The sequence below is a fragment of the Ovis canadensis genome, chromosome 5 (genome assembly GCF_042477335.2).
Source record: "Ovis canadensis isolate MfBH-ARS-UI-01 breed Bighorn chromosome 5, ARS-UI_OviCan_v2, whole genome shotgun sequence".
NCBI lineage: Eukaryota > Metazoa > Chordata > Mammalia > Artiodactyla > Bovidae > Ovis > Ovis canadensis.
This window is the reverse complement of record NC_091249.1, coordinates 114,956,571-114,977,519: the sequence shown is the minus strand read 5'-3', so window position 1 is coordinate 114,977,519 and position 20,949 is coordinate 114,956,571. Positions and strand designations below refer to the sequence as shown.

Genomic DNA, 20,949 nt, shown 5'->3' with positions numbered 1-20,949 from the left:
GAGTAAACTCCAGAAGCTGGTGATGGACAGGGAGGCCTGGCATGCTGCAGTCCATGGGGTCTCAAAGAGCTACCAAGTGACTGATGAAATATACTCAGCACTGTTCTAAATCCTGGGGATTCAGCAAGCAGTAAACGAAACAAATAAAAAGACATACCACCAAAGCAATCATAGCGGTAAATACCTAGCATCATGGAACTAGTCTACTTGTGTGACTATTGATCATACAAATATTCACCATTTTTATCTCCTTAGCTTTGAGGTTGACTCCTATTTCAGGGTAAGTACCTAACAGTACATTCCTTCCATCAATTCTGTGTCAAGTGAGCCTTACCCCTTCCACAGCTGCCAGAGAGTTCAGTCTGATAAGAGAAGGGGAAAATGAAAAGCAACGTATGATATGGCATCAGGAGGAGTCCGTCCCAGGTGAGGCTGGGGGCAGAGGAGGAAAGAAGGGAATGGTAACCTCTCACAGTTTTGCCTACCCCAAACACAGGCAATATGAAAGTAACTTCACCATCGTTCTAAGTAAACCACCTGCTACTGGGTTCAAAAAGGAAAAAAAAAAAAAAGAAAAGAAATCAGTAACACATTTCAAAGTCCAGAAACAACACGTATGGTCTGAATTACCATTCCCTGTATTAGCATGGATAATCAAGAGTCCACTGTGTTCAGCTCCAGCTAGCCCCAGGCAGGTCCTGAAATACCACAATTCCTGGCCTGCAGAATGGATGCAGAAAGGGTGTTCAAACAGGCTGGAGCATCGTTTTTAGTGCGGGGGTAAACCTGGAGAAAAGCACAGCGTTTTTAAAACAGGTGGAAGAAAGGAGTTCCCCCCAACACCACGAACAGTCCCGTTTTAGGAGGAAAGAAAGATGAGGCCAGAGTGACACAATGCAATCTGATTGGTTGGTTACCCTTGACTTCCAAAAGAAGATTCCAGGAGACCAAGGCCAGAGGCCAATCCAAAACAGTAGTTAGCCAGGAGCAGAGAACAAGTGAGTGAGAGCGGGGCGAGCAGGCTCCGGGGACTGTCAGATCTGCGATAAGGAATGGCACCATTATGCCTGCAGTTTCAGAAGTGGCCCTCCTCTCGTCCTGCTTTCAAAAGAAGCCCCTCCATTCACCTTTTCATTAAAACAGCCTCTCCAGAAAAAAAGTGCTGAGACCACACAAAGCAGAACATTCATCACCAGGGCAACCCGTGTGCTCAATGAGAGCTGGCGAGCACAAAGGGGCTTGCTTAAGGCTTTGCAGGGAAACTGGTTCTCTTCTCCTCAGACCATATTTCAGATTTAACGCTGGATTTCAGACAGGAAACAAATTCTTTTTTGGGGGGGTTTTATGCACTAGGAATAGTCATGAAGAATGAAATCATCCTTTTAATTTATTTTTTCAAAGTAGGCAAGTTCTTGGCTGCTATTAAGCACCAAATTTCATTTATCAAAACAACTAACACCATCTACATTCCATCCCATTTTATACCATCCCATATATAGCATCTAAATTCAGTGTGGCTCATTGTCCCCCAAGATGTCCTGGACACAATGTGCAAGGACCATTCAGATATACTTCTTCCCAGCTCTATTCCAACCTACTCCCCAAGCCCAGCTGCCTTTCACCCTGTAAAAGCCCACACACACATACACACACAGACATAGACACACACACACACACACACACACACACCCCACACGTCTCAGGGCTGGTAGAAGCCTACCCAGCTATAGCCCAAATATAATGTGTGAAATGATGCAAGAATCTGGCTACAGCACTATCCACACATATAATGGAATTTACTGAAAGTCATTTTTGTCTTATAAATCCTTTTAAGGGCTTTGAGATATTACAGTTACAAAAAAGAAGAAACCCTCCCTTCGGTAGAGGCAAGGGGGGCAAATTATCTTACAGCGCACCATGTCTGGCTTTTAGCTAGTGTGGTTACCTAATCAACTCTACTTAATTCCTGGACATCCTTATATATACCTCTTTCTTTTCCTGAAGATGAAATAGAACCACTACATTTGACTGGAAAAATAATATTTTATCTCAGTTTTATTTTAATCTGCTGTTGACAAAGCTTTTTCTCAGTCACTTTTCAGAGAAATATCATCTCCTGAGAAGTCATCTTTAGCATATTAGAATCTCAAGCAGAAGTTCCATTGTGGACACCTGGGGTAATTTTCTCAGATATAGGACAGACTTCAGCTGGAGTGTGAAATTGCATCTTTTTTTTGTTTTCAGTCTTTCTCATGTATTCCAAAGAGTGGGGTGAATTGGTTTAACACTCCTGTTTCATAAACTGTTTTTTTTTTTTCATTTTGTTTAAAATCTATGCAAAGCACCTAAAAAAAAAAAAACTTAAAAAGAAATGCAGCTGAAATACTAACTCTTTCACGTTCACCAACAAAGAATTAGAGAAATCAGGGGCATAACCAGACAGAGTTAATAATAAGCAAAAGGAGTACCAAGTCCTGAGTCAGTTAACAGATTTCAAGATTAACAGGACATAAATTCTGCTCTGGTGATATTTAGGCAAAAATAAAGAGGACAGAGTATTTATCCATCTACAGGGAAAAGTTAAGTGTCTAAGAATAGGCAATACCTTGTAGCTAATTACCTAAACAAGAGCTGTTTGCACTCTTCTCAATAATTCAATGATTTTCAAGAGTCTAAAAACATCCTGAGATCAAAATATTAGAAAGTTGCTATTTTAATCAGATTGAGTACAAAGTGAGGAAACAGGGGCAGAGTAAAAGCAAAGCTTTCAGGAACTCTGGCTCTGAGGGAAAAAAATAGGATCATTTAGAAGGGAACTTTGGAATCAAAGGTGTTGGGTGTGTATGTGTTTTAAGATAGATGGTATTTAAATTTGAGCATGTTTAAATACGAACAATAAGGGTCCATTAAAGAGAGGGACGCTGTATATAGATGGGAGATGGGGTAAAGAGAACACAATCCCTGAGAAGAAATGAAGAATTAGTCTTAGGTTGGAAAACCTGTGAAATTTCTCCTTTTAACAGGAGAAAATTAACAAAGGATTGATCCTGATGCTGGGGAAACTAGTATTTGTAGCAGAAAGTGGAGGGCACTCTCATCTTACGGTTGCTGTATACTCTGAATTAGGAGGTGAGGTTATGTGTTGAAGAAGAGGAGAAATGTTGGGAGCCAGGGAAGAGAAGGAGGCAGGAGAGACCGGAGAACATCTGGAAGCATTCCTACAGAGGACGCGAGGGACACGGCTGGAAGCCACGTGGGATGGGCCAGGAAGCTTTGGAATATTGTTGGCGAAAGTTAAAGACCATCAGCTTATAGTGGACCAAATCAGCGGGTTAATTTCGTTTTACTTTGCTGTGAAATATAACATACATACAGAAACATACATTAAATACATTTCAAAATTACACAAATGTTTCTAAAGTTAATCAATACCTTTACCCTACCAGATAGAAAGGCTGTCACTGAGTTTACTCACCCACCATTATGTCATTATTATCATGTATTTTCCTCTATAATACATTATTATCACTTTACATAGTAAGTGTTGATATTTACCTACGTATTCATCATTTTCTTTCCTCCCCATTCCATCTTTCATTTTAGGCCTTTCATTTGGGCTTACCTTCCATTAGAATTTCCTTTAGTGAGAGTACACTGGCACAAACACTCCTTACTTTTATTTGCCTGACAATAATTGTATTTAACCTTTATTTTTTTAAGATTTTTCTCAGGATATATAGAGCTCTAACTTAGCATGTATTTTCTTTCATCACTTTGGAGACATCATTCCACTGACTTCTGGCTTTCATTGCTAGGATTGCGAAGTCAACAGTCAGCTGTTGCTCCTTTTAAAGTATTCTAACATTTTTCTCTGGCTGCGTTGAATATTTTCTTTTTTGGTGCTATGCAGTTTATTGTAAAATATCTAGGTATGAAGTCATATTTACTCTGCTTAAGATTTTTTTTTTTTGATCTTTGGATTGGTATATTTCATCAGTTCTGCAAAATTCTCAGTCATCAGTTCTTCAAGTATTACCTCTGCCCCTACTCTCTCTCTTCAGTTAAATGATATACTTCCCTCTGTGACTTTTAACCTTAGTTTTATACTCTTGTCTCTTTATCATTTATTCTGTATATTTTTTCTCATCTAATTTCTATTCACCTTCTGATTAAGTCTGTGGATAATTTACTGTTAAATCCAGACATTGAGTTTAATTGGGGTTACATTTTGATTCTCATTTCCCTAAGTTTTACTTGGCTCCTTTTCATCTGTTAGGCTAAATTTTAGAATTTCCTGTGTTTGCTACTTATTTTATAGAGTACACAAAAGTGTTTGTGATTTGTGTCCAGCGAATCCAAACTATGAAGTATTTGTAGACCTGTTTCTTCAATCTGCTAGTCCTAATTTTTCCTCTTCATAATATTCTGTTGCTTTCGTTAAGTCGCTCAGTCATGTCCTACTCTTTCCGACCCCATGGACTGTAGCCTACCAGGCTCCTCAGTCCATGGAATTCTCCAGGCAAGAGTACTAGAGCGGGTTGCCATTTCCGTCTCCAATTCTGTTGCTTAATGTGATTGATTTTATTTTTGACTATATACTTTTAATTTTTCCTGGAAAAAAAAATTTGTGGGGATTCCTTGAAGCTTAGCATCAAGTTACCTACCTCCAAAGAAATCTGAATTTACTTCTGCCTGGAAACCAAGGCCATTACAGTATAGAACCACCTTAAATCACATTTTTTTAACTTGAGGTTTCCCTAGACACCCTTCAGGATATATGAACTTAGCTTGAAAATCTGCATACAGATTGGCCTGTGGCCACAACTTTTCAAAAAGTAGTTTTTCTTTCTGTTTTTTCTCTTCTATGCACAGTTCCAAAACAACTTTTCCAGCAGTTTCTTTCTGATATACCCTGAGAGTCTAGTCTTTTGTGATTATGGCTTAATGTGAGGAGAATCTGTTATTAGATCTCCCACTTACATTGGCCCTGGGTCTGAAATTATGACCCCTTACCTGATAAAGCTGCCAAAAACAAGTGAAGTTTTTCCAATGTTAGAAACTGCTTCTGGGCCAAGCGGCTTCAGTGTTCAAGTTACTTCTTTGAGTCTCCAGTTGGTCTTAAATTTCAGCCTGGTAATTCCTTAATATCTTAAAAATTCTTCAGTGTTTTAAATGAGGTACTTTAAACATTATATCCACATTTTAAAATATTTTCAGCAGGAGAAAATAGTCCAAATAATCTAGTCAATCATTACCAAAGTGAAAATCATGATATTTCTTCAGGAATACCCATCTGTTCAAGTACAGACACAGGGGAAATGGGCATTTTATTTCATTCAGGACTGGGGTTTCACCAAATAAGAATAGAAAGTGGATGTGGCAAGTCAGCTTAGGGAATTAATGTTTGAAGTCTTAAATTATAAAATGTGATCTGGATGAGAAAAACAGGAGATATTTGAAAGTAGACTGATAAACAGAGTAGATATCTCCCTGAGGTCAAAGAACTGATATGTTAGGAACAACTTAGTAAGTTAGATCTGATGAACAAGGGGAAACTGAGGGCAGTACACCAAGTGTCATTTGCTTTGCAGAGCCGGATAATTTTCACAGCAGTAGAATTATGACAAGGCAGATCTGGAAAACAACCAAATGGGTCTTCAAGATATGAAACATTTCTTAGCTTTTATCATTTCACTGTGGAGATTCACTTTCCTCTCTTCAGGGATCAAATCAAAGCAAGAGGAGAGGCCAGGAAATGGCCTCTCTTAACATTCAAAGAGTTAGTTTTATTAATGGTCCAGACGAGTGCTTCACAACCTGCAACTTTTGGAAATCTCTAGTATATCTGGAATGGATTGGATTACATGGCTTAGAAGAACTCTGGAAGTATGGTATGCTTGACACTCTGAACAACAAATAAAAGTGCTTGAAGAATTTCCACAGAAAAGATCCAAGATACCTGAGCTCAACATTAGAGGCGATCACAAAACTCACAAGTAGACAAATACCCTATAGGCCAATGAGGGGTGAGCAGCAGAATCAGATCTATAGCACCTTCAGACTCTTGAATTAGCAGCAGAGAATTTAAACTATGTATGCTTGATATGTTTAAAGAAGCAAAAAGAGATATAAAATATGAATAAGATGTCCAGATATGTTTAAAAAAGAAGCAAACAGGATTTCTACATCTTAAAAGAAAAAAAAAAGTAATAATGAAATTAAAAATCCAATGATGGGTTTAAGAGCTGATTAGACACAACTGAGGAGTTAATGAATCAGAGATATGGAGAATTATCCAGAATACAGCATGAAGACCCTAAGAGATGGAAAATATGAAAGAGTTAAGATAAATGAAAAAAAAAAAAGAGAGATTCTAACATAAATCTAATTAGATTTTCAAGAGCAGAGATCGGGAGAGACAATTTCCGAAGTTTATGGCTAAGAATTGCTTAAAGTACAGCAACCCAAAGCACCAAAAAAAAGAACTCACACCTAAACTCATTTTAGCAATTATAGGACACTAAAGAGCAGATAACCTACAAAGAACTATAGCAGACTTAAGCAAGTATTTTTTCTGAATTGAACCAAATAGCAAGTATTTTAGGCTTTACAAGTTTCACAGTCTTCATTTCAGCTATCAACTCTGCCATTTTTGTGCAAAAACACCCACAGGCAACATGTAAATAAATGACCACGACTGTGTTCTAGTCAACTTTATTTAGAAAAACACGTGGTTCATGAGTCATAGTCTGCCAGTCCCTACAGAATGTCACCCTGACTCTGGATATGCAATAGATGTCTCCAGTTCCCTCCCCAAAGCCCTCATTGCCCACCCAACCTAATTAATCCTGTTCAACATGAGAAGTTAGAACTAAAAGTGACCCTGTCTGCTCGATTAGAATCAGCCAAGTAGAAAACTGCTACCCACATCTCCAGCGACACTTCCCCAGTGTGCCCCAATGTGACCAGTGTAGACAAAAGGAGCTCACAGAAGGTTATTTAGGATCTGCCTTCAGTATCCCTCAATCCTTATGCTCACCCCATCCCCAGGTTGGAGGGTAAGGCCCATGGACACATAGGCATCGGCCCATCATTTTCACAGGGGGTACCAATATCACATCCAAGAAGCTAAATAATGGACCAGTTTATGAAGAAGGATTATGGCCGCATTTTCTGTGACTATCCCACAACAGCAATGCCAGGAAGCTGAATATACCTCTGGAAGTACTACTGTGGACAGTGTGTGAGATGACGAAGTTGGGGAAAAAGCGTTCTAAGGATGTCCTTTTATAGCAATGCCCCTAGAGGCCAATAGAGACTACCAAGGACCTTGACCAAAACTGCAGCCAGTGGTGGACGCAAAACAAAATGCAAAGTTGTAAACACCAAAACACCCTGAGGAGCACATTTCTGCAAGGTTCCCAGAAGTTCAGGTTAGCATTCATCATCGCTCCTAATTGCTGTCAGTTAACTCTCCTGAGCCCTCTCCCGGCCAAGCCACCATCCCACGAAACATGTTGTCTTTCCCTATAATGCATTTTCAGTCTTGCCAGTAACAGAATCTGTGGCTTTGGGGTTCTTTTACAAGAACACTGATCGAATTACCTGAAGACATTTTGGTGTGTTCTGGGTTACTGGGCAGAATTCCAGAAACAAATGCCTACATTACCCTCAAATAGAATACCTAACTTTTCAAGACTGCACAGAAGTAGATGTCTCTCAGGCTTTTCCAGCTTAGCCACTGATAAAAGGTGCAGTGTATTTGACATCCTACTCTCTGTCCGCTAGGTTACACAGGCTGCACGTAATCTCATAACCCCTAAAACATTTCCAGTAAAGGCCCTTTGTTGCCACAGCATCCGATGTTTGCCACTGGAGATGCAAACAGACCAAGCTTCTTTTAGTCTAGGCCTGCACACTGCAGACTCGTTTCCCAGCCTTATAAATCTCATTGTGATTTCCATTCCATTAAATCCATTCACTTAAGAAACTGCTGCCTATTCTATTATTTAAGTGCTCAGAAAAAAAAAATCAAACAAGCAAACAAAAACCTTGCATCCTTTTCCCCCTAATAAGTTTCAATACATTGCAACATTTCGGAAGTTCTTCCTAATGGTATCCAGAAAGCCTATCCCTTAAGATATGAATGGCCGTATAGACTAGGGCAGCGCTGTAGTTTATTCTCCTGAAAGGTGGAGAAACTGAGGCCTACAGTCTGAATGACTTGTCAAAGAGCAAACTATCAGAATCACGTACAATTTCATTCTAATGATTCATTTCCTGCCATCTGATGCATATCTTAAAATCTGAGCTTTTCATTTGCGCTATGATTCCAAGATTGCTAACTTCCTTTTCCCACAAATGTTGCTGACTATATTTATATATGTGTGTATATATATATATAATGTGTAGCACTAATAGAAGTTGATAATTGAATAGCCATCATGTTAACTTGACTTTCGTGTGACCTTGTGTCAGTGTTACTTAAAGTGAAGAAATCAAGATGATAGCACAGCAGATGCTGCCAAATGAAGAAATTTGCTGCAACGAGCTTTTTATGAAATATTGAGGCTGAGCGGAGAGCCAGTGCCTCTGACAAAAATACTCCCCGTCACTCTCCTCCCTAAATCACAGTGTGGAGGCTGCTGGCACTCTGGGTTTTCCACTGCCGTCCTGAATGTGCTGAGCTGGGAAACATCCAAGATCAAGAGATGACCTTTTTATTGCAGACTGTGAGATCATCTTCATTCCCATAGGTTTACATTGCAAACAAGCGTTTTGTTTTTGCAGGTTTTGGAAATTCCACACAAATTCTCCTTTGTACAAAGGTAAAAAAGAAAGAATTCTCACACTGAGCAGCAAAGGAGACTGCAAACCCTCTACCAGCAGCAGCAGGAGAGGCAGTCAGACACGGGTGGCGCTGCGTTCCCCCACCGCCATCGCCATGGCATTTGGCCTTCACCCTCCCCTCCAGCGGCGAATCTAGCATCACACGCCTAAACAGGCGCACAGCTTATTAGGTCGACGCCTCTGACTGATCACTGAGTGAGGTCAGCCTCAGTTTAGAGGAAGGAAAGGAAGGCGTACCTAGAGACGGTGCCAGCGGGACAGGGAGGCTTTTCTGGGCCTAACCAGTGTGGCGGTAAAGACCACCTGAGGTTCCTTCAGTTCTCCTTGTGTCACTGGCTGGGGCACTCCAGACCAGACGACACTGACTGGGCACCCACGTGATCACGTTCTGGGTCCTGCCGGACACCGTCACTCGAGGCTTGGCAGCTTCCGGGGGACAGGCTTAGGAGACAAGGGCCATGCAGCTCCCCTCGGCGGACACACAGAGCCCGCAGCCCCTCCACTCAGCGGCGCGGAGCCCTGGGCAGGGGGCGAAGAGGCATCCGGTCCAGCTACCGTTCGACCACTCCTCGTTGACAGCACAGGAACCTTCTGCTTCGCCGACTGCAGTGGGCCCGCTGTTCTATTCCCGGCACGATGCTCGTGCTGGCCAGGATTCATTTCTCTCTTTTCAGCTCAAGTTGCAGTCACACAACAAAATGCACAGTGACAAGATTTCCTGAGGCTTTCAGGTGCACTTGGCCTGGCAGGCTGTGGCTTGCTGTGTTTCCAAGTCAGGGGTGAATAAATGAAGGTACTGATTGCTTCCAGACTCCAGTCAGCTTCCAACATATCTCTCAAATTAGATACTCAGGAGACAGTTAAGGATCATTTGAGTCATTCATGCAACAAAATATTTCAGAGCACCAACTATGTCCTCGGCATATGCTCAGCCCTGGCTGATACAAATATAACAGAGAGAGAAGCGTCCGCGCAGTGCAATACAGTGAGCGCAAGTCAGAGATACGTGCAGGAACCTCAGGAGATCAGCGTCTACCCCACTCTGAAATGCGTGAGAAGGCTTTCTTAGGAAAGTGTGCCCAGGAAAGGAGGGCAAAGGGATGAAGGGGTGTGTGTTACAAGCAAAACCAAATATACGCAAAGGGGGAAGAGCTTGACCCAGAACGCTACAGCCTGGAGCTGGTTACTGCCAGAGTATGTCATGCGTGTGCACCGCAGAAATGGGAGCCGGTCAGGAGTTAGCAATCCAGGCAGAGGTCAGGTTAAGGAAATGTTAGGGTCCCGTGGAGGGAAATTCATTCAGGAACTGAGAAGCCACCGAAGGCTTTGAGCAGGGAGGAACACGGTCAATATGCACTCCTGAAACATCACTCTGGCAACATCGTAGAGGAGAGCGCTCCGGGGACAAGCATGAAGAAGAGAAGGACAGTAAGGAGCTTATTTCAAAAGCCGGGATAGAGAGTGGTGAGGCCTTGACTCCCATAGCAGACCACCAAGTCTGGAAACCCCAGGCATCCCCATTTAAACACAGTGTACAACCAACCTCGAACCCACTGCAAAAAATCTACTGTGTAAAGTGTACCTAAAGTTGGAATTCTTCCTAAAGCAGATGGAAATAAGGACAGAAGAGGGTGAGAAAGTCCATTCACCTCCCCAGTTGCCCAGGCCTGCTTCTGACCCCATTCCATGAGGGCCCCGAGCAGCCCCTACCTGGCGGTACCCGGCCTGGTTCTCGGGACGTAGCTGAGAACATCCACATGGATGTAGTGGCCGCATCCGTGACCGCTGCACATGCCTCCACCAGCTTCTGAGGACTCGCTTCTCATCTGTTTTATGGCATTGTCATGTCCGCCTCCTCATCAACTGACCTACAGAGTCGGCGCCTCCTTGACAGCTCAGCTCTGTGGTTGTTCAAATTCCATGTGATATAACGCTTGATGAGGGTGAAGCGGAAATCCCAGCACATTACAGAGGGACGTGCAAGGTTCCTTCCTCCTAGTAAGATAACACCAGGCATTGCAGTCTCATGGGGAGAATGTCTTTCAATCTTAAGCATTGAAAGGCCAGTCCTGTCTCCCTTTTAGTGCATCCGAGACAAGGACTCACCCTCTCGTCACACTTTAAGGGGTACTGTCATTCAAACTTGTCAAGCAGCCAGCGCTCCTCAGCCTTCCGTCATCCCCAGGCAGCAGAGCCCGTGTTGAGGCTCTTGGCTTCTCGCCTAGACTGGCTGAGCAGAGGTCTCTCTGGGCTGCAGACTCTCCCTCGCTAGGTGACAGTTCCTCCTGCTGCCAGCCCCCTACAACCCCTGGTGGCGATAAAAACTTTCCTTTTCTGTTTTCATCGAAAAAGTAAAGAGAAAGAACGCATGCCTGGCACGTTCTTGTACACCTTCAGCTCTCCTCTCCCTTCTCAACTCTAAAAAATCAAGCCAAGAAAACAAGGATCTATCGCTCGCCTCCTTCCCACTCCCCACTAGGGAGCTTCAGGATTACTTTTTGGAAGCAAGCTTGACGGAGTAGAGGTTGAAACAGACAACCTGTGCTTGCTCCCCTGGTCACAGTGTCATATGACAGTATAACTGCAGCTTTCTCATTGTCTCTTCCCTGAGACTATACACCCCTTGAAGAAACTGTGCCTGCTTCTTCATCATCCTCCAGCCTAACAGTGTCTGGGGTTCCATGGTTGTGCCATTAATGTTGACCGAATAAATGCGCAGGGCCCACCTCCACTCGCATGAGCAAATGACCATTCAGTCGAGCCTGTAACACACCAAGGGTCACACCTCTGGGATACTCCCATCATACAGGCTGTCCTTTGCATGATTTTGAGGTCAGTATTTTTTCCTTCTAGGACAGTCATGACCCTAGGCAGCTGTTCTTGAATAGCAGGTGTTTAAAAACTAATCAAAAGAAGAGAAAATGCTGCACAGCTACTCAAGAGTAAGCACTAGAAACATGCACCGTGAATAAGAAGTCAGTGCACGTACTGGAGAGAGGCATCCGTGGCTATTTTAAGTGACAAGACTTGGGCTGATGCTGGACAGAGTCATAAGTGGCAGTTTGCCTCACATCTTCTCTTCTTCCTGTTGGTATCATTTCCCACCTCAGTTGCTGCCATGGAGCCCAGGACACTGCAAAACACTCATAGCTGTATGCAGCTTGCGGCGAAATCAGGACTGTCACGTCATGCCAGGCCAGGCGTGAGGCTCAGCATTAGGACCTAGAACTATGGGGACTCTCCCAGATAGACCCCAAGGTCAGTCAGTCAGTTCAGTTGCTCAGTTGTGTCTGACTCTCTGAGATCCCATGGACTGCAACACATCAGGCCTCCCTGTCCATCACCAACTCCTAGAGTTTAGTCAGACTCATGTCCATTGAGTTTGTGATGCCATCCAGCCATCTCATCCTCTGTTGTCCCCTTCTCCTCCTGCCTTCAATCTTTCTCAGCATCAGGGGCTTTCAAATGAGTCAGCTCTTCGCATCAGGTGGCCAAAGTATTGCAGTTGCAGCTTCAGCATCAGTCCTTCCAATGAACACCCAGGACTGATCTCCTTTAGAATGGATTGGTTGGATCTCCTTGCAGTCCAAGGGATTCTCAAGAGTCTTCTCCAACACCACAGTTCAAAAGTATCAATTCTTCAGCGATCAGCTTTCTTCACAGTCCAACTCTCACATCCATACATGACTACCGGAAAAGCCATAGCCTTGACTAGACGGACCTTTGTTGGCAAAGTAATGTCTCTGCTTTTTAATATGCTGCCTAGGTTGGTCATAACTTTCCTTCCAAGGAATAAGCGTCTTTTAACTTCATGGCTGCAGTCACCATCTGCAGTGATTTTGGAACCCCCCAAAAATAAAGTCTGACACTGTTTCCACTGTTTCCCCATCTATTTCCCATGAAGTGATGGGACCAGATGTGTGGAGTTGAATAGCTGGGTGAGTCTAGGTCTCTTTCTAGATACCCCTACCAACACCACTGTCATCCCAGGGTGAGTGAGGAATACCCAAAGCTGCACCTTCCTGAGGAGCAACGTAAGAGACTTATTACTGTGGGAAGGAAATACACTTCTGCTTTATTGACTATGCCAAATCCTTTGATTGTGTGGACCACAACAAACTGTGGAAAATTCTGAAAGAGATGGGAATACCAGAACACCTTACCTGTCTCTTGAGAAATCTATATGCAGGTCAGGAAGCAACAGTTAGAACTGGACATGGAACAATAGACTGGCTCCAAATCAGGAAAGGAGTACATTAAAGCTGTATATTTTCACCCTGCTTGTTTAACTTATATGCAGGGTACATCATGAGAAATGCTAGGCTGGATGAAGCACAAGCTGGAATCAAGATTGCCAGGAGAAATATCAATAACTTCAGATATGCATATGACACCACCCTTATGGCAGAAAGTGAAGAGGAACTAAAGCTCCTCTTGATGAAAGTGAAAGAGGAGAGTGAAAAAGCTGGCTTAAAGCTCAACATTCAGAAAACAAACATCATGGTATCTGGTCCCATCACTTCATGGGAAATAGATAGGGAAACAGTGGAAACAGTGACAGACTTTATTTTGGGGGGCTCCAAAATCGCTGCATATGGTGACTGCAGCCATGAAATTAAAAGACACTTGTTCCTTGGAAGAAAAGTTATGATCAACCTAGACAGCATATTCAAAAGCAGAGACATTACTTTGCCAACAAATATCCATCTAGTCAAAGCTATGGCTTTTCCAGTAGTCATGTACGGATGTGAGAGTTGGACTACAAAGAAAGCTGAGCGCCAAAGAATTGATGCTTTTGAACTGTGGTGTTGGAGAAGACTCTTGAAGTTTCCTTGGACTGCAAGGAGATCCAACCAGTCAATCCTAAAGGAAATCAGTCCTGACTATTAATTGGAAGGACTGATGTTGAATCTGAAACTCCAATACTTTGGCCACCTCATGTGAAGAGCTGACTCATTTGAAAAGACCCTGATGCTGGGAAAGATTGAAGGCAGGAGGAGAAGGGGATGACAGAGGATGAGATGGCTGGATGGCATCACCGACTCGATGGACGTGAGTTTGAGTGAACTCCGGGAGTTGGTGATGGACAGAGAGGCCTCGCGTGCTGCAGTCCATGGGGTTGCAGAGTCGGACACGACTGAGTGACTGAACTGACTGTGATTACTTCAGAGATGTGTGATCATTTATTAAGATTAAAGATCTTTTTCGGAGACACTGAGAAGAGAGAGCAGGAGTGGGGGGGGGGGTTGCTCTTCTTCTGTTAATTTTGGACCTAGAAAGGCTTAGGTCTGGAGTGGCCACTGTACCACCATATAGAGATGAAAAATGAAGTCAGTTTTGAGGTGAGGCGAGAGCTGGAGAACAGATCTTGGTGCAGTCCTTTCAGCCCTGGATCAAACACACCTGAATCTTGCATTGCCCTGTGAACCAATGAAATTCCTATTTCCTTTGGGCTTTGTCATTTGCAATTTTAAAAATGGAGGAAGCTACTATGACAACTTAGTGACCAAGTGAATAGACAAAGCAGAACAAGCTATATGGCATAGTATGGGAGATAATGTTTCCATGGAGAGTTATGAAGAGAGGCATCTACACGCAACGGGGCAGACTTCTAAAAGGTAGACCAAGATGGTCAGGACTTCGTGTGACCACATGAGTACTCGGATGGAAAAACAGGTATGAAGATTCTGCCAAATCCAATGTTCAGAGGAGTGTCGGAGGCAAGCAAGAGGGAAGGGACGCAGAACCAACCAGGCACCCCAAGAGCAGCCTAGAAGGTCCTCAGGCTCAGACCTGACCGACACTAAGGTGACTCACAGACCAGCGTATACACCTGCCCTCTCGGTTCCCTCTTTGTTAACCCTCTGATTTCTGGTCCTACCATTCTCTTCCTGCCGACTCCACTCCAGCCATCGTGGCCACCTCATGGGTCTTCCAAGTGCATCAGACGTGCTCTCCCCGGGGACCCCTGCCCTTGTTTCATGTCCCCGGGAGGCTCTTTCCCCAGGTATTTGCATGTCTCTTGCCTTCACTTCCTGCAGGCCTCTGCTCAGATGTCAACATATTAGACAGGTCTTTCTGGATCAGTCTATCTGAAATAGCAAAACTCCACCAGCAACCTGATTCATTCTAAGCTCCCTTCCTGCTTTCTCTTTCTCCATAGTGCCTAATACTATCTGACACACTACATGTGTGCTGTTCATTTGTTATTGACTTTCCTTAATATTAATAGAAAGTTAAGCACTGTGAGGACACAGGCTTGTATTTTTTGCTGCTATGTCTCTGATACCTAGAACAGTCTAGATCACAGTATGTGCTCAATAAAATGCTATGGGAGGAAGGCAGGAAGAGAACGGGGGAGGAGGGAACCAAGATTTGGCAGCCGTAATTGGGGCACTGAATCCTAAGTCTGTGTGAAGGTGTCAACTATGGCCACCACTTAATGAAACTGAAGTGGAAGCTTGCCTCCCTCAGGGTGCCAGGCTCCACTTTCTCCTACCAGTTCCGTGACTACCTTTTGACTACCACTGAACCCCTGCTAAAAAAAATAAAGGTTGTTCACTGACAGATTGAAGGTAAAGTATATTTTAGATGTCTGCACAATTTTTACTGGTAAGGCTTTCCTTAGCGCCTAAGATATGCATGAACTATAGTACTGGGCCAGGAGCTACTGGAGTTACAGATATTAGAATAGTGGAGAGGATGCCTGGTGAAGCTATAGCCTCATTTACAATGTTCAAAAAGGACTATTGGCGATCTAACCATCTTCAAAACTCAAAGAGCTGCAATTATGGTGACATCAGAAGTGGTGAGGTTTATATCTGGGAGTAAGAAGTCTTATCCAGCCCTCTCAGTGGTAGGCTAGAGTTGGCTTACAGCGGCTCATGAAAGCCAATTGATTTTTCAGGAATTTTTTAAGGACAGTTGTTAAACACAAACACTGTTTAAAATTAAATTACTTAAGCTGCAATTAAATAAATTAAAAACAAAGGTAGTAAAAAATAAGTAAAGGCATCCCTTTCTAGGATTTTATTACACCTTATTACTTTATGCTCTCAGGGTTGTTTACACCTATTATTTTCATCACAGTCACACTATATAATGGCAAGCTACTGAGCATCTTTCCCCAGCTCCACATTCCATGATACCATATTGGAGGCCTGGAATCTGTCATAGTGAAAGTATTTCCACCATGGAAATTGGCAAATTGCGGCAAGCCTGGGCTTAATTTATTGTTTTGATGATTGTCAAGACTTAAAATGGTGGAGGAGCTGCTGGTAGAGTTAATTAGAATTAAAAGTGCATCACGTCTATAGCTGGCATATCGTGAAAACTCAAAATATTCTTCTAGTATTTGAAAACTGTTACCCGAGTCAGCAAAACGTAACTTACGTCATTGAGAAACAAAGTTTCAAAGTACATCTTTGTCCGTTCACTGTATTCACGTCGTAACATGACATTCATGCCATAACTGTACCCGCTCATCAACTGTACTCATAGCTGATTAGGGACACAAATGTTTGGCAGAAACCGATGAAAGCATTCTGAACAGCAAAGAGGATTGTGTATTTTATTACTTGTAAATAGTGTGCTACCCATCCTTATATCAGAAAAACGGGTAATAAGCTAATGAATATACAAACTGGCATACTTTTTTTCAGCAAGCTGGTTGTTAAATATTTCCAGCACGCTACTGCCCACCTTCTTCCCGAACCTATATTAAACCGAGGATATTAAGTCACTTCGTATGACATAATAAGAAATGTAAATTCAGTCTGTATGCCAACTTCCTAGCACAGGGTTCCTAGAACTTTGTAATTTCTTGAATGATAGGGCTAATGGAAGCATCTTTTATTTTGCATTTTTTCTTCACCCCAGGTTCCAGAGAACTTTTATTAAGATCAGTGGAATCCCTGAAGTGACCAGTGTCTTTTTGTATGCTAATGAGGTAACTGGGAGCTGGGGTCCCCAGGAAGCTTCAGGCTGAACACCAGAAAAACCAAGGCGTGATTAGAGGACTGGAACTTTCAGCTTCACCTGCCAACCTCTGGATAGGGGAAAAGGCTAACAGTTGATTTGATCACCAAAGGCCAGTAGTTTAATCAATAATGACTATGGAATGAAGCCACTAAAAGACTCTAAAAAATGGGAGTTAGAGTTCCTGGGTTGGTAAACATACCCACATGCCAGGAGCATGACACACGATCACAGCCCAAGACACAGAAGCTCCTAAATTTTATTTTCATGTATAATGGTGATTCTATTTGTTATTGTGGCAGAAATCTTTAGTGTTCACCAAAATTCATATGCTCCTTTGCACTTTCCAGCCTTTTTTTTCAGTTAACTTGGGCTGTGTGAATAGTGCTACCCAGTGGAATATGCACAGATGTGACATGTGACCTTCCAGACCAAGACAAGAGCTGATGCGTCTCCTTTCCTCTTCCCCTGCCTGCTCAGCTCCGGTCCAGTTGGCATGGTTACAAGATGAAGTCGGTCCACACTGCTGAGTCAGCTTTTGGGTGAGAGCCTCATGGGAATGTCAGCTAAGCCACATCAAACTTTGAGTGAGTATGAAATAAACTCTCTTTGTGTCAAGCTACTAATATTTAACATGTTATATATAGCCTATGGTTCACTTCAGTTCAGTTCAGTCCCTCAGTCGTGTCCAACTCTTTGTGACCCCATGAATCGCAGCACACCAGGCCTCCCTGTCCATCAGCAACTCCCGGAGTTCACTCAGACTCACGTCTATCGAGTCAGTGATGCCATCCAGCCACCTCATCCTCTGTCGTCTCCTTCTCCTCCTGCCCCCAATCCCTCCCAGCATCAGAGTCTTTTCCAATAAGTCAACTCTTCGCATGAGGTGGCCAAAGTACTGGAGTTTCAGCTTTAGCATCATTCCTTCCAAAGAACACCCAGGACTGATCTCCTTTAGGATGGACTGGTTGGATCTCCTTGCAGTCCAAGGGACTCTCAAGAGTCTTCTCCAACACCACACTTCAAAAGCATCAATTGTTCGGCGCTCAGCTTTCTTCACAGTCCAACTCTCATATCCATACATGACTACTGGAAAAACCATAGCCTTGACTAGATGGACCTTTGTTGGCAAAGTAATGTCTCTGCTTTTTAATATGCTGTCTAGGTTGGTCATAACTTTCCTTCCAGGAAGTAAGCGTCTTTTAATTTCATGGCTGCAATAGTCTATGGTACATCTATGAAATTCCAATTTACCCCAGTATGAAATAATATCAAAAGCAATCAGCAACTGAAACAATGATTAATTTATATACATAATGTACCACAAAAAGGCGTTGGACCCTGCTACCTAATTCAAATACCAGCTCTACTTGCATTAGAGCTTAGACACGTGACTGACCTGGGATGCATTCCTTAATCACTCTGTGTTTCTCGTGTGCAAAATAGGACAGTGGTGATGATCAAATGAATAATGTAACAAATCTGTGTGTCGGTATGTACTGAGTGTATACAAAATGGGTTATGCATGTGAAGAACAATTTGAACTCGTCAACATAAAGTTTTTACTATCATTCACTCAAGTTTATCAAACAATCTACAAACAAACACATTTGATGAAACCATACAGCCAACACTAAACTAGATTCTGAGCATACAGAGATGAAGGGAACATGGCTCTATTCTCATAGAACTCACAACTTAGAGGCCATTGATGACAACATACAGAACCATGTTCTGCGCTTCATAAATATGTCTTGTTCCAAAAATATTTCATTTCCAGTGCCCTCTGGAATGCAATTTGAGTATTCTGGCACAAATAACCTAGCCTATATCAGTCAGTCAGTTCAGTTGCTCAGTCGTGTCCAACTCTTTGTGACCCCAACATCAATCTCCAAATGCCCTTTCTGGATTCATTTTCCCCTCTCTCCGAATTGTCTCGTTTGCCTCTTAGAACAGGGATCTGATTAAAATTATTCTACTTAAAAATCCTTATCATATCTCCATTGATTGCATATAGAATAAAATATCGTAGAGTAGCAAGACTTGCCTGCAACCCTAAACCATGTGTGCCTAGTATCCTCTCATGTGGGAGAATGGGAGAAATATAGTCTCAATAGAACTGGACTAGAAACTCTGAATATAGATCTAATTCTGCCTCCTATGTCTTTGGAACCTTCAGTGAGAAACTTAACTTCTCTAGATCTCAGTTTCCCCATAAATACAAAGGAGATGTTACTGTTCAAGGTTGAGTCAAATAACATCATAAGTGTTATGAGTTATCATTTATAAAATATATACACATATAGGTAATGCTTCTAAAACTTTAGTGTAGGGAAAAAAGTCTTCTGAGGATGCTGTTAACTACATATTCATCTAGCCACCTTCCCCAAGGACCTTGATTCAGTAAGTCCAACCTAGAGACAGGAAATCTGACTTTTTGCTAAGCACTCCAAGTGATTCTGATGTAGGTAGTCCATGGACCGCACTTCGAGAAACACTGATGCAAAATATCATAACGGCTTCCCTGGTGGCTCAGTGGTAAACGATCTGCCTGCCAATGCAGGAGACACGGGTTTGATCCCCGGGTCAGGAAGATGCCCTGGAGGAGGAAATGGCATCCCACTCCAGAATTCTGGCCCGGGAAATCCCATGGATACAGGAGCTTGGTGGGCTACAGTCCACGGGGTCACAAGAGTCAGACCACGACTTATTGATTAAACAACCAAAGTATCATAAATTCCAGAATGAAGAGTCCTTGTAACTATGTAGTCCAATGTAACTATTACTTGACTCAATAAAAATATATCTTCAGCAATATCTTTCATATTTTTATTATTATTCTAACAATGGAAACTGTTGTCAGACTTAGTAAACTGGAAACATGTATTTACTGAGAAACTCAGAAACATTTACTGAGACACCCAGAAAATTTCATCTCATTTTAGTCTTTTCATTTCATCTCAGTCCTTGGGAAAACAAATTTTAAATATACATTTACTCCCAATTTAATGATAAGGAAACTGAGGCTTAGATGTTGTAGAAACAAATTTCAAATCTCTGGTGCTGTCTGGACTGGAATTTGAGAACTTTTGGAGCCTGAGTATAAACCCACGGCCTTTCCATTTCATGTGGCTGCCTCCTAGATGGAGCCAGAATTGGCCAGAAGCCAGATTCTGTAGCTGCTCTTGAGGTGTAAAGGCAGCTATTATCAGTCCTGATGAACTTCAATTCACAAATCAATATTTTTCCATTACCGGTTCTGCCTCCAGACATTTTTTGTATCGTATTTGAAACATAGAAAATATTACCTGTATTGTAGTTATTTCTCTTCTCTGAATTGAGCACGTGACCCAAGGCAACTTGTGGGAGGTGGAATGGAGGCTAGGGCTGTCCCTAAGAGAGTTGCCTGCAGTTAAGAGATTCAGAGGAGACTGATGGTGATAATTCTTGAAGTCCTGTGGAAATTCCATTCTACCTTATAGTGAGAAATGTAAATAAGGAGCTGAATATATATGAATATATACATGTATTTACTGAAAGACTATTGGCAAAGATAAAATTAAGCTATCTAAAGGACTTACACTTCTGCCACCCAAGTGTTCTTTGTTTTGTTGTTAAGCTATCAATAAAACAGATGAGAAGTTATCAATAAAACAGATGAGAAGCTTATTTACATTTCTCACTAAAAGGTAGAATGGAAATAAAACAGATGAGAAAGTATCACACAATGTACTGCCCAAAGTATACAGAAGCCTTAATAAAAAGAGAGAACTTACCTCTCAAACCTAGTTTATCTTAATATTGTAATTAATAGCTATAATTAAGCACTGTAAAATTCAGAGATACATGATCATATAGGAAAAAATCATTTTCATATATGAAAATAATAATGCCAATATAATTTAAATTCTAAATAAATCTTTATTTTAACAGAGGGAAGAAGCATTCCTATTTTTATTTACTCCTAGGTGTCTGCTTGAAGCTAAGTGGCTACAATACATTAACCAAGGAGTTTTAGGAAATGAGGCAAAGTAATAAAAAAAATATGCAGAAAAACATTTTAAATATAGGGAAAAAACTCCCATGCACCATCCTATAACTCACCATTCACATACACACACA

At 42.2% G+C, this 20,949-nt stretch overlaps 1 long non-coding RNA gene across 1 annotated transcript in view; it reads right to left on the bottom strand.

Annotated features, from left to right (window-relative positions):
- Positions 1-20,452, bottom strand: part of LOC138440546 (uncharacterized) — a 47,285-nt gene extending 26,833 nt beyond the window's left edge. The window contains exons 1-2 of the long non-coding RNA XR_011257074.2: positions 20,409-20,452; positions 20,136-20,298 (exon numbers count right to left, since the gene is read on the bottom strand). This is a non-coding gene — a long non-coding RNA (uncharacterized lncRNA). The remainder of the gene's footprint in view (positions 1-20,135; positions 20,299-20,408) is intronic.
- Positions 20,453-20,949: the final 497 nt, after the last annotated feature.